This window comes from Acomys russatus, chromosome 9, assembly GCF_903995435.1.
Source record: "Acomys russatus chromosome 9, mAcoRus1.1, whole genome shotgun sequence".
Taxonomy (NCBI): Eukaryota; Metazoa; Chordata; class Mammalia; order Rodentia; family Muridae; genus Acomys; species Acomys russatus.
The window spans coordinates 84,721-102,138 of NC_067145.1; the positions used below are offsets into that span (position 1 = coordinate 84,721).

General features: G+C 41.0%; 2 pseudogenes; one reads left to right on the forward strand and one right to left on the reverse strand.

Annotated features, from left to right (window-relative positions):
• Positions 1-17,418, forward strand: part of LOC127193562 (zinc finger protein 431-like) — a 73,811-nt pseudogene that overhangs the window by 26,570 nt on the left and 29,823 nt on the right.
• Positions 949-16,040, reverse strand: LOC127193714 (zinc finger protein 431-like; annotated as a pseudogene).

A 17,418-nucleotide genomic window follows, 5' to 3' on the forward strand; every position in this document is an offset into this window, starting at 1 on the left:
TGGTCCCTGGCTGTAGTCCCAAGTTAAGGGCATCTCATAACAACATTGTCATGCCTGAAAAACCCTGATATAAGAGTGAAGTTAAGAAAACAAATAAAAACAAAATATTCCAACACAATGAAAAAGAAAAGGGCTGTAATCAGTTACTCCTGACAGGAACATCAGACCCATTCCAAGAGGCTCTCCCTGGACTTGGGTCGTCGCCTCAGGTTGTACAGTAACATTTGTAACACAGACTCCACTGGAGGGGTCATGACAACCTTGAGTCCCGGTAAATGAGAAGCAAGCTGAGAGATCTCCAATCTGAAAGCTGCTCAGGTGCCCAACAGGCTTCCTTGGTACAGTGGACAATGTGGATTTTGGTCCAAGCCTGACTCACTTTTGCTGATTTGTTGTCTTTGTCCCAAGTGGGCCAGGCTGGTGATAAGCTGGTAGAAAGAGAGTCACACCCAAAGCTACTCAGATACTGCACTGGCTTCATCTGCTGATTTTCTGGATATCCTGGATGGGCCAGTTCAGAGAAGAGTATGTGGAGAGAGGTCCAAGCCTAAAGCTGCTCATGTGTCCCTCAGGCCTCCTCAGGGAGACGGGTAATGTGGGGTGCAGCCCATGACCACCTCATCTCTGCTGTTAACTGTCTGTGTTCTAGACAGGCCATGCATGTGAGGAGTAGGCAGAGAGTGATCCAAGCCTGAAGCTTCAACATATTAAATGCACTTCTTACATTGTTTATATCCACTATATTTTCATGACTCTTAAGATAACTGTCATTCAAATTTAACCACATTGCTTACATTCATAGCATTTCTCTGCAGTATGTGTTTTTTATGTATTACAATATGACCATGATATACAAAGTCTTTCCACATTGGTGACATTCATAGGGTATCTCTCCAGCACGTATGCTTTTATGTATTAGGAGACAGAGTATTACATGCAAAAGCATTATGGCATTAGCAATATTCATAAGGTATGAATGAAAGCATAAATTCGTTCATGCCTTTGAAGCAAACTGAGCAGTGCAAGAGCTTTACCACACGAATTACATTAATAAAGTTTCTATCGCGTATGAATTCTTCCATGCCTTTGAAGAAGACTGTGCTGAGAAAAGGCTTTACCACATTGATTACATTCATAAGGCTTCTCTCCTGTATGAAGTCTTTCATGCACTTGAAGAAAACTATGCTGAGAAAAGGCTTTACCACACTGATTACATTCATAAGGTTTCTCTCTTGTATGAATTCTCTTATGCATTTGAAGAGAACTGTGCTGTGTAAAGGCTTTACCACACTGATTACATTCATAAGGTTTCTCTCCTGTGTGAATTCTTTCATGCATTTGAAGATAACTGTGCCGTGCAAAGGCTTTACCACATTGATTACATGCATAAGGTTTCTCTCCTGTATGAATTCTTTCATGCATCTGAAGATGACTATGCCATGCAAAGGCTTTACCACATTGATTACATTCATAAGGTTTCCTTCCTGTGTGAATGATTTCATGCACTTGAAGACGATGGTGACATGCAAAGGCTTTACCACATTGAATGCATTTATAAGGTTTCTCTCCTGTATGAATTTTTGCATGCATCTGAAGAGAACTTTGCTGTGCAAAGAATTTACCACATTGAATACATGCATAAGGTTTCTCTCCTGTATGAATTCTCTTATGCATTTGAAGAGAACTTTGCTGTGCAAAGGCTTTACCACATTGATTACATTCATAAGGTTTCTCACCTGTATGAATTCTTTCATGCATTTGAAGAAGACTCTGCTGAGAAAAGGCTTTACCACAATGATTACATTCATAAGGTTTCTCTCCTGTATGAATTCTTTCATGCCTTTGAAGAGAAGTGTGCCATGCAAAGGCTTTACCACATTGATTACATGCATAAGGTTTCTCTCCTGTGTGAATTCTTTCATGCGTTTGAAGGACACTGTGCTGAGAAAAGGCTTTACCACATTGATTACATTTATAAGGTTTCTCTCCTGTATGAATTCTCTTATGCATTTGAAGAGAATTGCGCCGTGCAAAGATTTTACCACAATGATTACATGCATAAGGTTTCTCTCCTGTATGAATTCTCTTGTGCATTTGAAGATAACTGTGCCGTGCAAAGGCTTTACCACATTGATTACATTCATAAGGTTTCTCACCTGTATGAATTCTTTCATGCATTCGAAGAGAGCTGTTCAATGCAAAGGCTTTACCACATCGATTGCATTCATAAGGTTTTTCTCCAGTATGAATTCTTTCATGCATCTGAAGAGACCGTTGCCATGCAAAGGCTTTACCACATTGATTACATTCATAAAGTTTCCCTCTTGTATGAATTCCTTTATGCCTTTGAAGAGAACTGTGATTTGCAAAGTCTGTACCATATGGCCTGCATTCATAAGATATCTCTCTAGTAAAAATTCTTTCATGCCTTTGAAGATGAATCTGACATGCAATGACATTAACACACTGATTACATTCATATGGTTTCTTGCCAATATGATTTCTTTCATCCCTCTGAAGATGACCTTGACATGCACCAGCTGTACCACATTGGTTATCTTCCTGGGTTATTTGTTCAGTGTGTGTTCTTTTATGTATTTGGAGACTACTATGATGTGCAATGGCTTCACCATATTGAATATCTTCCTTTGCTTTCTCTCCAGTATGAGTACTTTTATGCCTCTGAGGATGACTGTGATATGCAAACAATTTATCATGTTGAGTGAATTCAGAGGTTTTTTTTCTCCACTTTGACTTCTTTCATTTCTGCAAAGATAATTGGCACAAGTGAATGCTTTACCACAGTCATTACACTAATGAATATTTTCATCTGTATGATTTAATTTTACATTTTGTTCCAATTGTAAAGAAGAATCAGACATTATAGACTGTTCACTTTGTTTACATTCATGGTGTTCCCAATCATTATGGGTTGTTTTTCATCTTTGAAGATAACTGTGATGGTACAAGAGCATTTATTACGTGAACTATATTTACAACATCCTTCTAATGTATAAGAAATTTTTTACATATTGGAAGAGAAATGGTAGAACTCAGAGATCTACCATAATGATTGCATTTATAAATTTTCCTATAGTGACTCATACTATATTTGCAAAGTCAACCAAGAGAAACAGAAAGAAGTCTCATTCCTAATACTAACGAGGATTTTCTACAGTATAAGTTTGTGGATTTATTGCCAATGAAGTTGGACAATCAATTAATTGTAAACTTGTAGTGTATTCAGAAAGTCTAGGCACAATGGGGACTACTACATATCTTCTAATTCTTCTAGGTTACAGAGGAGCACATTGCTTCTTTTAATACCCCTAAGCTCACATGGGTAGCATCCATTGTGACATATGACATACTGATGTAAAGGAGAATAACAAATAAAAGGTTCCCCACTGCAGTCACACAGTTTGACTTTTGTTTCCTTATAGACATACAGTGTAAGGATTAAAGTTTCTCCACAGTAACATTCTTGCCTCTCATAAACTGCCACTCACTAAACTTTGCAACATTCCTGCAAATAAGATGAGGAAAACAAGCTTTAGTACGGAGTATTTCCTTATTAGATATTTTGAACAGAGACTTATATCCTATGCAATGGACATAGCTCCTGTAATATCTAAGTGGTTGAGACTAAACACATTAGCGGTTGTATAGTCTAGCTGTGATTCAAATGGTGATATCTGTTAATGCATGGTTTTCTTGTCTTCTTTCTTAGAGAAATACTTTGCAAATATTAACCAGATACCTGCCATTAATGTACATGGTTTTGTGAGAATTTAATAATCATCAACATACTTATGGCAGTGCATTTTTACACTGTTGATTTTCCTGAAAACTTGCAGGACACATTAAAATTCTTGAGGCATATTCGTATTAACTTGCATATGTTAATTACCTTGCATGTCTTCTATAACATTAGAAATGTTCTTGAGAATCGTATTGTGGTCTTCCCAATTGTAGCCTATAATGTAGCAGCAGAAATTGATTAATGTTTTTTATTCAAAATTAGGCAAATTTTAATTTACTATCTTCAGTAATCATTATAAACATCACTGATTTATTTACCTCATTCTCAATTGAACTTACAATGAATAACTGTATCAAAGAAACAGTTGTCGTACATTGTAAAAAGATAAAAGAAATCACTGTCTTACCTATATCAGTGAGGTTCCTATAGGTCTCCAGCATCACATCTTTGTAGAGTCTCTTCTGGGAAGGATCCAGCAAAGCCCACTCTTCCACAGTGAAGTTCACATGCACATCATCATAGGTCACTGCATCCTATAACCACAGACATGTGTGTAAGACAAAGCATGATAGTGACAACACTGTAAACATATACGTTCTTGAGAATAGACTCATGTAATTCTGATGCTTCTTCCACTTATTTCCTGACACAGATGTTCTAATGTAATCACCAAGGCATTTTAGGGAGAAATTGAATAATGTTGTTCACTTCTATTATTCTTGCACCCCTTGAACAGAATATAGCTTTGCAAGAGAAATGCCCATCAACAGACGTAAAGAGAAACAGAGAGACAATCAAGCAGACCAACAGTACTGAACTCACATCACAGAAACTGTATGAGCAACTGCTGACTATAAATATGATGGGAAGGCTGGGTTGTATTTTTTATGCCTGTAATCCCAGCACTCAGGAGACAGAGGCAGGCGCATCTCATTGAGGTGTATGCGAGCCTACACTATGCAATGAGCTTCAGCACAGCATGAGGTTCATATGAAGACCCTGACTCCTCTAAAAAAAAAAATCAAGTTATCAAACAAAAAAGATAGAAAGAACTCAGAAGTGTTTCTGAAGTTCCTACAAAGTAATACACATTCACTCCAGCTCTGTATTCATCTTCCAGAAACCTGAAACACCCCAGTTTAAAATGTAACACCAATAATATCTCTGTAATAGAAAATGTACGTTTAAACAGTTACAAATGGACAGATGGATGTATTAGCAATATAAAATTTTATCATAAATAAGCCACATAGGGAAGGAGACATTATACCACAACTCTTGTGGGTCCTGCAAATAATTGGAGCCCAATGCCACTATTTAGAATAGAGGCTCACAAGTACCCATTATACCATGGTCAGATGTCTGAGGCCATCTTCTGACTATTGTGAGCATCAGGCACACATCATGTACATATTCCTGCATACAGGCAAAATACACATTTATTCAAAATATTAAAAACAACTGCAACTGAAAGAAAGAATGTCAGATACCTAAAACCCAATGATGTAAAACGCTCATTTAGTATTAATATCACAAACACAGGCCATCCTGAGAAATAAAATATACTCTATGACACATTTCAAATTAAAAGATGTGGATGAAAATAAATACAACAGCATATGCTTGCTTATATCTATACACCAATCCCATCTGTTAATAATATTAAAACAAAACAATCCAGGCATTTTGGCCCAATCACACCTCAGCACTCTGTAGACAGAGTCAGATGAATCTCTAAGTTCAAGGACTGATTGATCTACATATCTACTTTCTGGAGAGCAAGGGCTACACAGAGAAACTTTGTCTTCAAAATAAACATCAAAGAACAACAGAAAAATGTAAAAAATATCCTGGTAGGCAAATAGCAATGAATAGCTTTTACTGTTCTTTATGTGATTTAGGGATAGAGTGTATAATATTGATGGCATGACAGCACAAGATGGAAGCTGCCTGATGAGTTTCAATGACAACACAGTAGACACAAAGAACAAGAAATGGATTGAGTCTATAGACACTCACATCCCATCCCCAATAAGGAATTTAGAAAGGCTCCTCTTATAGCAGCTTCCATAAGCTCCAAAAAAGAAAGCCACAAAACAAAGGCAAGTATTAAAGACATCATTCTTACTGGGAGTTTTCTGACTGAATCAACTACACTCTGACCCTGGTTACTACAGGCTCATGAGTCTAGATTCGATGATCCTACTAGTCTCCAATAGCCCATACAGTATTCAAATGCCCAAAGGCTCTTTTGACAGTCATGGCAATCTCCTGACTGCCACATCTTGTAAAATCAGAAAAGAAGCAATATCTTTCAAACATACAATGGCACAGGAAAGCCCTTCCCATCCCAATAAAGAACAATGCATACACAGTGAGAGAAGACTGGACCAAGAAAAGTAAACCAACAGGGCAAACACCAAATCGTGTCAGTCTGACTCAGACATATGGGGCTTCAGTTTTAAAGGGCATAGTCAGCCCTATCCACACACGTTTTCATATATCCATCAGTTTCTTTATTTCCACTCCCCATATGCACCTCTCCATGGCAGATTTCTCATAGTTTTAATATCTCAACATCTTATGCTCTCAAAATTCGACTTGGACTTCATCCTCAAAGCTTCATGCAATAAGCTCTTAGTATCCTCACTGACCATCTCATTCTCCCAAAGATAAATGGCTGGAAAAGTCCTGAACTGAAACAACAGGAAAAGATTCAGTACTTTAATTTTGTATCTTCCTTGTTTCCAGAACTGGTAGTGCATGAAGGATCCTGTCAAGTTGGCTTCTAAATTCTGATGGGCTGTACCATATTTGACCACACTTGTAGCAGATTTTATATGAATTTCCTTTCTTGGAGTAGGAATCACTTTGTGTATCTTCCATTAATTCAGAGCTAGAAGTAGAGAGTGATAACCGTAGAGAGAGTGTCTAAGGTACATTAGACTTTCTTCAGTGTCTAATACAGAGCAAGGTCCTTCTCTTTAATGATGATAATGTCCTTGAACATCCCTGCCTCTGTCTCATCACTTGACAGACATCTGAACCTACATACTGCTGTTTATCTCTACAAATCACAGGCATTTATCTCAGCCCCTCTTGTTGCTTTTTTTTACTGTAGTCCTGAATGAGTCCCTAGTAATAATAATCCAACAGATTCAAGATTTCATCTAAGAAATCAACCCATTATTTTTAAATTCTGCCTTACTCAATTTCTCAGGGCATGGGAAGAATTAGAATGTTTTGGCGCCAAAGTATCACAGAAATTACCTCTAGCTAAAAAATTTTTTTCATGGAGTCTATTTTCCACTGAAACCCTAGGATCTCAACATCTATTTCTGCATTACTCTCAACACTCTGCTTTCCCGTGTCCTACAAGAACAGCCGATTAAGTTCTGTCTACAGCTTTCCATGTCTTTTTGCCATATCAACTCTTTATGTGTTCCACGTTCCTTCAAAAGATAAGATTCCCAGGTTCTGCCCAACATCAAAATAACTTCTTGTGTACCACTTTTGGTAATAACTTGCTATCAGGTAATGAATAGTTTTTAATCGATGGTTTTGTGGCATCACAGGCCATGATTTTGGGAGCTTCGCACAGAGGCACAAGCTAGAAAATGAAGGCAAAGACCATAGACAAACACTGTTCCATAGCTTGTTCTCTCCTCGGTCAGCGTCTAATGTTCACCTGGCTCTTTTATGCAGCCCATACCCACTTGTTTTGGGATTTTGCCACCCTTAGTGGAAGAGTCTTCCCACGTCAATCAACCATCAACACAATTTTTCACAGGCATAGCAAGCAACCAGTATGATGGGGGTATGCCCTCAACTGAGACACCCTCAGATAACAGTTTGCTTTGGGGGCTGGAAAGATGGCTCAGAGGTTAGGAGCACTGTCTGTTTTTCCAAAGGTCCGAGTTCAATTCCCAGCAACCACATGGTGGCTTACAACCACCTATATTGAGAACTGGTCCTTTCTTGTAGTGGGCAGGCACACATGTGGGCAGAATACTGTATAAATAATAAAATAAATCTTTTTTTTCAACCCATAGATTTAAAAAAAAGAGTTTGCTTTAGATTGTAGAGAACTGAATCTAATTAGGACACGGTAAAAGTGATATATGAAAAAAATTTTAATAACCCCAAACAAATGTGCTCATTAACTACATCAATCACTTAAGTAGCAAAACCACAAACATTGATGATTATAACAACCAGAAAACACAGATTTGCCAAGAAATGAAGAGAGGCAAGTCTTTAGAATCAAGAAGAGAAAACCAAAACTGTTTCTCCAAAAAAGTCCCCAAACCAACAAAATTAAAGGACCTCAAATAATAATAATTTACATTTTCAGGAGACCAAAAAAGACAAAAAACAAACAAAACAAAACAAAACAAAAAAACAGAAGAGCATCCAGACAGGGTGGCCTGAGTCACTAATCTCAGCACTCGAGCAGTCAGAGAGAAGTGGATATCTGTGAGTTCAAGGCCATCCTGGTCTGAAAAAATGAGTCCAAGACAGCAAAGGCTACACAAAGAAATCCTGTCTTGGGAAAAAAAGAATGTCTTTCATTTAATTTTCTCAAGGGCTTTCATACTTGTTTCTGTATTAAACAATGTCTCCTGTAGCTCATGGTTTCCTCATGCTACTCAGGTAAGACTTACTTTTAACACCTAATCCTGCCTCTGCTCTCTAGTGCCTGGAAGACAGTTGTGCAACTCAGTTTTGGTTTTTAAAGATGCAATATCTCTATGCAGCATTGGCTGTTCTAGATTCACTTTGTAGATCAGCCTGGCCTTGAACTCACAGATTTTTGTTTGCCTCTGCCTCCTGGGGGGCTGAGATTACAGGCATCTGCCACAGCACTTGGCTAGGAAAGAAGTTCTTAATGACTGTGAAACATTGGGGAATAGGAACAAATAAGAGATTAGAGCAGTGACAAAAAAAAAAAATGAAATTTAAAAGTAACATCAACAGCTAACTTTTTAAAAAATGAATAAAATTGCAAAAACAGATAGGCTTACTGACATTGAAAAACAGCAGGCCAGTTTGCTTTAGAGGGAATGGCTTTAGAAAAATATATTGTTAGCTGCTGACATCTGTAAACTGACGCACAGTTGCAGCCAAAAGCCGGCGTCTCAAATTTCTGAGCTGATATAACTATGTCAACTAGGATTTCACTTACCTGCATAGCACAGCCCCTAAACTGGAAATTCAGTGTTCACTGCCTCAAGCTAACCTACCCAAATTGGATAACCACCAATCTATTGTTTTCACTCATATGAATGGATTAATACATCTTGGGAAATTACAAAATTACTTATCCTGTGGAATTCAGGCCCTTCTTAAAATGGTGACCCCTGAAGCTGACTCTCTTAAAATTGACCCTGTGATATAGATATTGACTACCTTGTTTCATCCTGCAGTGTACACAGTAAACTATTCCTCCTTTTCTGGTCTGAAAGAAGAAGCCAGGCACCATATGGAAACACTTTTCCTGTTACTGCAATTGACAATTCACTACATCACTCAAATAGGTAGTTTCAAGACTCTGATGTGCTGCAGCCATTTAGTAAGGGACAGAGGAAGTTTACATAAGAGAAAAGCAAGGTCACTGTCCTGGGGAACTGGACTGGAATCAAGTTGATCTGAGTCAACACAGATTGTCCCAGAAACATTTTTCTAAAGGCATGAAATGCAGCTGTCCTAGAATTAATCTCTCGGGGAGAAATCACTTCACACACAATTAAAAGACTAATTAAGAAAAATCTCTTTAATGACAGCATGCATTCAGCTCTGGCTAATGATCAAAGAAGAGCCAGCTGAGAACAGATTTTGCATTTCATGTTTAGTGCCAGCCTAATGTCTCTTTAAGGTTCAGGACCCAGGTTATGTATTGAACTACTTAAATATGGACTGCAAAGGGCAAGTCTAGACATGTAGACAGATGGAAGATTTGTATAGCAGAGATATTCCCCGAGATGTTTCTTAAGTACCCCAGTGCCCTGAAACAGCTGGTCATTATTCAGTGACAGGCTGCTAAGTGGAAGGTTCCAGAAGATGAAAAGATAGGGGTGAGATGGAGTGGTTTTGCACAAGTTATCTCTTATGCCATATAAGCTTCTTAGGAATAGTATCTGGTTTGGTTTGGTTTTCAGGACATGAAAGAAGGCCCTGGCCCCAGTCCAATACAAGCTCTCCTGTACATGTTCCAGAAAGAAGGAGCTCTACTTTATTCTTAATACACCAGGGGCCTTGGGGATAGCTCCCAATGCCTAGGCAACAAGCTGTTTCTGGTTCTGCAAAGCATGTTCCTGTAGTTCGGCATTTGAGAAAGATCTAGGCCATTCTCCATACATGTGGGCCTCTGAGAAAGCCTTGTTAGATTAGGTCAGCCCTCAATACAACAGAGTTTTCCTCCTCCTCCTCCTCCTCCTCTTCCTCCTCCTCCTCCTCCTCCTCCTCCTCCTCTTCTTCTCTCTCTGTCTCTGTCTCTTTCTCTCTCACTCTCGTTGTTTTTGTTGCTTTTGTTGTTTTTCAAGACACAGTTTCTATGTGTATCCTTGGCTATCCTAAACTTCCGTTGAAGGCCAGGCTGGCCTTGAACTCACAGTGATCTGCCTGCCTCTGCCTCCCTGAGTGCTGGGATTACAGACATGTACCAAGACACCTGGCAAGTTTTCCCTTTTCAAAGTGTTGTCACCCATTGTAGTATTGACCATGTGGCAGAACTATGCTTCTTTCAAGAAAAAAACTGAACTTTTATGGCATGCCAGGCTTTATCATTGGTTGTGACCATGTACTGCCCACATTGATCACCTTGGTAGAGGGCAGTTGTGTTGTTTTTCATATAAGATAAATACAGCTACAGAAATTAGAAATGCCCCATGTACTCAGGAGGCAAAAGCAGGAGGACCTCTGTCTGTTTGAGGCCAGCTTGTTTTTAAAAACAAGTTCACGCTGGGCTGGAGAGATGACTCAGAGGTTAAAAGCACTGACTATTCCTCCAAAGGTCCTGAGTTCAATTCCCAGCAACCCATGGTGGCTCACAACCATCTATAATGAGATCTGGTGCCCTCTTCTGACACGCAGGTGTACATGAAGACATAACATTGTATACAAATAAAGAAAAAAATAATTAAAAAAAAAAAAAAAAGAGTTCAGGACAGCCAAGGCTAACAAGGAGAATCCCAATCATGAAAAAAGAAAAAACAAAAAAGCCGTAACCAGAAAGGCCCCATGTCATCCTTAACGGTTTTAAAATGAATTATTTGGAAAGAATGAGTGTGAAATTGTCAAAGCTAAACATTTTAATTTTTTTCATTTTACATTTTCTTGTTTCATTTTATGTATTCTCTCATATAGTACACCCTAACCATAGCCTAGCTTTCCTCATCTTTTCCCAGGAAATCTACTAGCAAACAGTTAGAAGTAGAAAATATCTTGGAATAAATAACACAGACTCAGAAAATCAAAGGCAGTGTGTTCTCTCATCTGCTGTTTCTTGCTCCAAATTTCCAGATGTGAGTGTATAACTTGGAGTAACCACAGAAGCCAGGAATGAGAAAATGGAAAATATGGGCAGGGTTAGACATGGAAAAGCAGAGCCCTTCAAAGTAAATCTTCTGACTCCCACAGCTGCATAACTGGAAGGCTTCCCTCACCTATGTAACCTCAGGCCTTTTAACTCACCTCTTCAAGATAATGCCCCTTCCTACATATCAACTCCAACAGGTACCTGCTCCCTTAAGCTCCAGAGGAAGGCAGAGACCAACCACCTTGCCTCCTACTCTGGAAAAGTGAGACTTCACTCCAGCAGCCATGTTCAACTCTACTCTGTTGGATACATAGTTTCCCCCCTCCCCCTCTGGTCAGTTGTTGCACAGGGTAACCCTTACATTTCAAGATTCAAGGTTCAAGAAATCCTCCTTTGTTCATAACAGTCTCTCTGAATAGTTTAGGGAAATTTCTCTATGGCTGGGTGTCAGACCCAAGTGAATTCGCCATTATCCACATATCCATCCCTCGTCTTTATTTGATAGAATTCTTGTTAGCTTCCTCTTTTACCAAACAGAATGTCTCTGGAAGAAAGGACTGGACTCTTATGGGGGCTGCCCTTATTGGTCGTGACGAATCCACACATACAGAAGATGTTTCTTCACCTCTACAGAAAGAGCCTCTTCTTTTACATCTAGGACCAATGGGACACCAGGTGGAAAACATGCATCACTGGTAAATTCTCCTGCCGAACACATCTGAACTTCCAATAAGTGCCATTCATATGCAGAGAAAATATATCCCAATCACCCAATCCTTTAACATACAAGAGGTGGAGAAAGTGATCAAACCTCCTCTAAGGTCATTGCCTCTCTGACTTCCACTATCCTAAACAACACAAACTGGTCATTTCCTCTCTCACTTCAGAATCTGACCTTGGCCTCAGAGTTTCTTAACGTCATCTAGGCTGGCTGCTTGGCAGATTGCTGGCTCTGTGTACCTCCTGGGAACAGCTCAGAACTGCCACTGACAGTGTCCCCAGTTACCCTGCTAAATACCTTCACCTTGCCATTCAAGTGCCCTAAATCTGGCATTGCTACAACCCCATACCTTTTTCTCTACACCATCTTTGGCTTATAAAGTTGTTTCAAGGCATCTGGGACATGTTCTGTAGGAACGTTAAGTTCCCTGGACTGCAACAAAACAACAATCCGCCATAGCTCATCTCAGCCTTAATGCCCTACTGCTCACAGCATTTCGCTTCTTTCTGGCACTCAGGTGTATCATCGTTTACCTGCTGGTCCATCAGGAACCTGAACTCTGCTGCTTCTTTTCTCCAAATTGGGCATGATACATGGAGAAGAACCTTTACCCATCCATGCTGTGGATTCAGTAGCTGCCCTTCTTAATAAGTGGGCAGTTCAAGTTATGTCCTCCTTGCTGTTGCAGTAATTACTGCCTGTATCAGAGCTGAGACAACAGGAATGGTACTTCACTAACTTTATGTTATCAGGTTTCTCCTCAGATTATTCAGGACCTCCAGCAAGGGGCTCACACAAAATTAACTCTTCATGGTCAAATCAACTGGTTGGCAGTGGTGGTACTCCAGAATCGACGAGGACTAGACCTCCTATGGCTGAAAAGGGTGATCTTTGTCTCTTTTCCCAAGAGACATGCTGTTTTTATGTCAACCAGTCAGGTACAGTAAAAGATAAGACACCACAACTTCAGGCAACCAAAGCAAAGGGAACAGCTGGCGGCTTCTAACCCCTGGAGCGCTGAGAACCCGCATGAAGTGCATTTCATTCTTCTTGACCCGCATTCTGCTCATTTCCCTGATCTTACTGTTTGCATCCTGCTGTAGTAACTTCTTCTCTACATTCCTCCAACAGCAAATGTGAAAGGTCTCTAACCAAACCTTTAATCAGTTACTTTCACAGAGTTATCAGCCCCTGGCCACAGATACAGATGCTAATGACAATCCCATATGCTCTGACAGAGAGGATCAGCTACATCCTGAGAGACAACACCTCAGATCAGCAGGAATCTGCCTGATGGAAAAAACAAAAATCATCCATATCCCCTCTCTTCACCATCAGCCCCTTTCTGGTTCCTCATTTCCTTTTATAGTAACTGAAAGTTACTATAAAACAACACAAGCACCCCAGCAGCCCTGAAGACCTGCAGTGAGGACACAGACAACTTCACAGCTGCCCTGGAAAGAAGTCCACTAAGCCATGTGTGCACTTTTGGCCCCTTTTTTTGGTTTGTTTTTTTGTTTCTATTTTTTGTTTTGTTTTATTTTTGAGACAGGATTTCTCTGTGTAGCCTTGGCTGTCCTAGACTCACTTTGTAGACCAGGCTGGCCTTGAACTCACAGTAATCAAACTGCCTCTGCGTTCCAAGTGCTGGGATTAAAAGCGTGCGTCACCCCACCTGCCTCCTTTCACCTATCTTTGGAGTCATCTTATGAAGAGAATTTCTTCCATCTGCCATGCCTCTCTCACCCTCCTGTGTCTCCAGAAACAGTCTCTGTATCCCCCTCCCCAATAAAACCACTTTCATGGGTCTGCCATATGGCCTGATTTCTGAATTCGTCGTTCAGCTCCACCACAAAAATCCAAATACCCGGAAGTTAACCCAGGCTTTCGGCATATTAGGCAAGAGGGGAACTCACCAAACTATATTCCCAGGCCTTCACAGAAATTTTATGAACAATTTCAAGTAAAAACAACCCTCAGTTATGCTAAGTAAGCTTTTTAAGAATAGCATCTTGTATACCTCTTAAAGGGGGTAACTGGGAAAAAAAAAAGGGACACATTTATAAAGTTAGGAGAAACCCTGCTAAAACTCAAAAGGAGTCCAATGAAACAACCTGCAGAATGGGAACACAGGATATCTCAGGCACATCACTGGTCAAGCCCACAGAGCCCTTGGGACTGAGAACCAGAGCTCTAGGTAGTGACTAGACTTGGGTCCTCAAGATCTGAAGCAACACCTCCCCAAAGGTTCTGGCCCCAACTTTACCAGCCTTCCCAAACATTGGTCCTGCTGTAGAGGAGTTCTACTTTATTCTCAATACTTGAACAGCTAGTTAGAGGCTTGTCCTTGGGTATGAAGATGGGCCTGGTGGCTGGTCATAGTAAGGGGTGACTCCTTTGCCATGGTTTAGAGCCAAATGTCTGGACAATCCTAGTGAGCAAACATGTATATTCTAGCATCCTAACCTGTAACAAGCTGGCTGAGCATACTACTTTTCTGTGGGATATTTTGAAGGCAGTCCTCCCTCACCTAAATTCTATTTGGTGTCTCTGTTTTCTAAGCATGGGCTAATGCTTTACATCATCAGTTCTACTCTCCCCATCACTGCTTAACACTGCAGTGCTCCCCAATACATGTGATGCCTATTACAATCTCCACAGAATTAACTCCAAATGGATCTTACACCTCAATGTTAAAGTCTAAGGGCAGAACTTGTAAAAGATCTTAGAGAAACAAAAGATCTCTGAGTTTGGCATCCTGCCTGAGATGTTTCTATATCCCAGTCCTGCCCCAAAAGCTTTACCCAAATGCAAGCCCCATAGTGAAGTTATTCAAAGGCCACAGCTGGGTCCAGCAGTGATATGTGGGAAGAAGCCATGCCAAATTCTGCCATGTCAGCAATCCTGTGCTTTGGCTGTATGCTGTGACCTTCGAGTCGCTGGCCTTTGCCTCACGAGGTCTTGTGTTCCAGGCTATCCTTGGACTATTTACCTTTGAAAGAAGTAGGGAAGTCCCAAGGAAGTTCTTACAGGGAACTACTCAGAGAACTAGGAAGTTCTACAGAAAGCTATTTAGTCTATTGTATTTCTGCTCGGGGGCTAGGGTGAGTGAGATTAGAATAGATCCTATTGACCTTGCTCTATATATGTTCCTGCTAGTCGGCAATAAAGTGAATCTTGATCAGAAATTTCCTGACTTGATTTGTTATTTCTCGCGTCTCTGTATCCTACTTTCAATCCCCACTCCCTCTTTCAGGTGAACCCTGACTCAATTTTTCCAGCAGCCCTGTACCCAACAACTAGGACCACAAGGGACCTCACAGGTGGCCCAATCTGGCCTATGCTTACCACACAACCCCAGGGAGGAAGCACCACACCACACCAGTGGCTGCTGCTCACTTTCCTGCTCTTCCCCGTTGTGGGCCGTGACCCTGAGTTCGTCATGCCACAATTTTGGAGCTTGCCTGAGCTTCCTTCACAGGGCCCAGCAGCAGTGCTCAAAGCACAGCACACCAAACCATTCAACACAGCTCAGCTTTCCAGCTGAACCTGCAGCTTAGCTCCCTGCAGAACCCGCCTTCTCTGTGAGCTGGCAGGACAGCTGGAGGCCCTGATTGGACGCGGAGTCTTGAGTGACACGAACACCTCCCTTAGGGTGCGAATGTGCTGCGGGAGGTACACTTTATTATTATTTACCGGCCCAGGCTTACAGCCCATTTCCAGATAGGAGGAGATTTGCTTTTCAGCAGCACTAGTGTCTGTCCTCCAAAAGCGAAACCCTCTGTTTTCCACGCGAGACTTACCTCACCTCTCCCGCAAGCTCTGCTCAGCAGCCTGCTGCTCCCTTCCGTGGACAGTGACCCTCCACTCACCATGTCGGGACGTTGGAACTTGCTCGAGCTTCCCTCACAACAGGCAGCAGCAGAGCTCAGAGCACAGCACATCAAACTTCTCAAGCCCGCTCAGCTTCCGAGCTGAACCTCCAGCAGGGCTCCGAGAAGAACTCACTTCCGCGTTTGACTGGCTGGTCTAACTGGAGGCCCTGATTGGCCAGTTTATCTAAAATGACATAAATGCTTCCTTTCTGGCTAGAGTGTGCTGCAGGGACACAGAATCGCGGTTCCTGGCCCCAGGCTTCCTATCCACGGACAAACCTTTTCCAGAAGTGCAGAGGTTTGCATTTCAGTAGCACTGTCCACCAATAGCCTTAACGTCGTCTTTCGGACTAGCCTAGGGAGGATCCACCACTTGAGCTTCCTCCGCTCAACCACAGACTCCTCCCCCCTGCTTGTGCAGAGACCCTGACTTCACTATGTCACAGCACCCAGCAGGCACCTCCCCTTCTTCCTCCTGTATCTAGGTGGGTAATTTGCAGAGCCCAATACTAAATTGGCAGTGAAATTATCAATCGGTCCCTCAATTAAAGAGAAATTTTAGGAGACACGACTTTTGTTTTGTTTCTTCAAGCTGGGTTCAGGTAAACTCCTGCAACGTGTTACCTGGTAGGAATCAGACAACCCTGGAGAAAAGAGGGAAACCTAGCATCCTCTGTAAAGCGCTATTAGCTGCAGAACTTCCTCAGTGGGAAAGTGACAAGCAAATACACAGCTGTATTAGTCAAGGTTCCCCAGGTGAATACAGCTGACAGAATGAGTCGCTCTGTGTATGTAGAAAGGGGATTTATGTCTCACTGGCTGTGGTCCAATTAGTACAACAGTGGCTGACTAACAATGGCAAGTTGAGGAATCCAGTAGACGTTCAGTCCGTGTGTCTGGATGTCTCAGTTGGTCTTCAGTATATAGCAGAATCCCAAAGAAGAAGCCGCTGATGTTAGTTAAAAAAAAAAAAAAAAAAAACTTACTAGCCAGATATAGGGCAAGCAGATAAAGTGAAAGAACTGTTTGTAGGATGCAACCAGAAACTATGGCCTAGATTAAAGGTGAATTTTATCCCCTCAAGAGATCCAGATTAAACAAGAGTTTCCCTACTCCAAATGCTGTGTTTAAGGAAAATTCCCCACATTATCCAACTATTTGGGTTTAGTTAATTCCAGATATATTGTTGAAGCTGGGCATAGGAGTGCATTCCTTTAATCCCAGCACTTAGAGCACAGGGGCATGGTGATCACTGTGGATTTGAGGAAATACTGTGCTACATAGTAAACAGACACGCACACATTGAAAAAGAAGAAAAAAATAAATAACAGATAAAAAGGGGCATTGGAGAATAGGGCACTATAATACCTCTTAATGTCATTTCAGATGTCTTCCACCAAGGCCTATACATACAATCATTTTCAAAAGTGAATATTGCCAAGTATGGTAGCACATGCCACTAATCCCAGAACTTTGGAATCATGAACTTGAGGTCATGCTGATTACATAGTCACTTCCACAG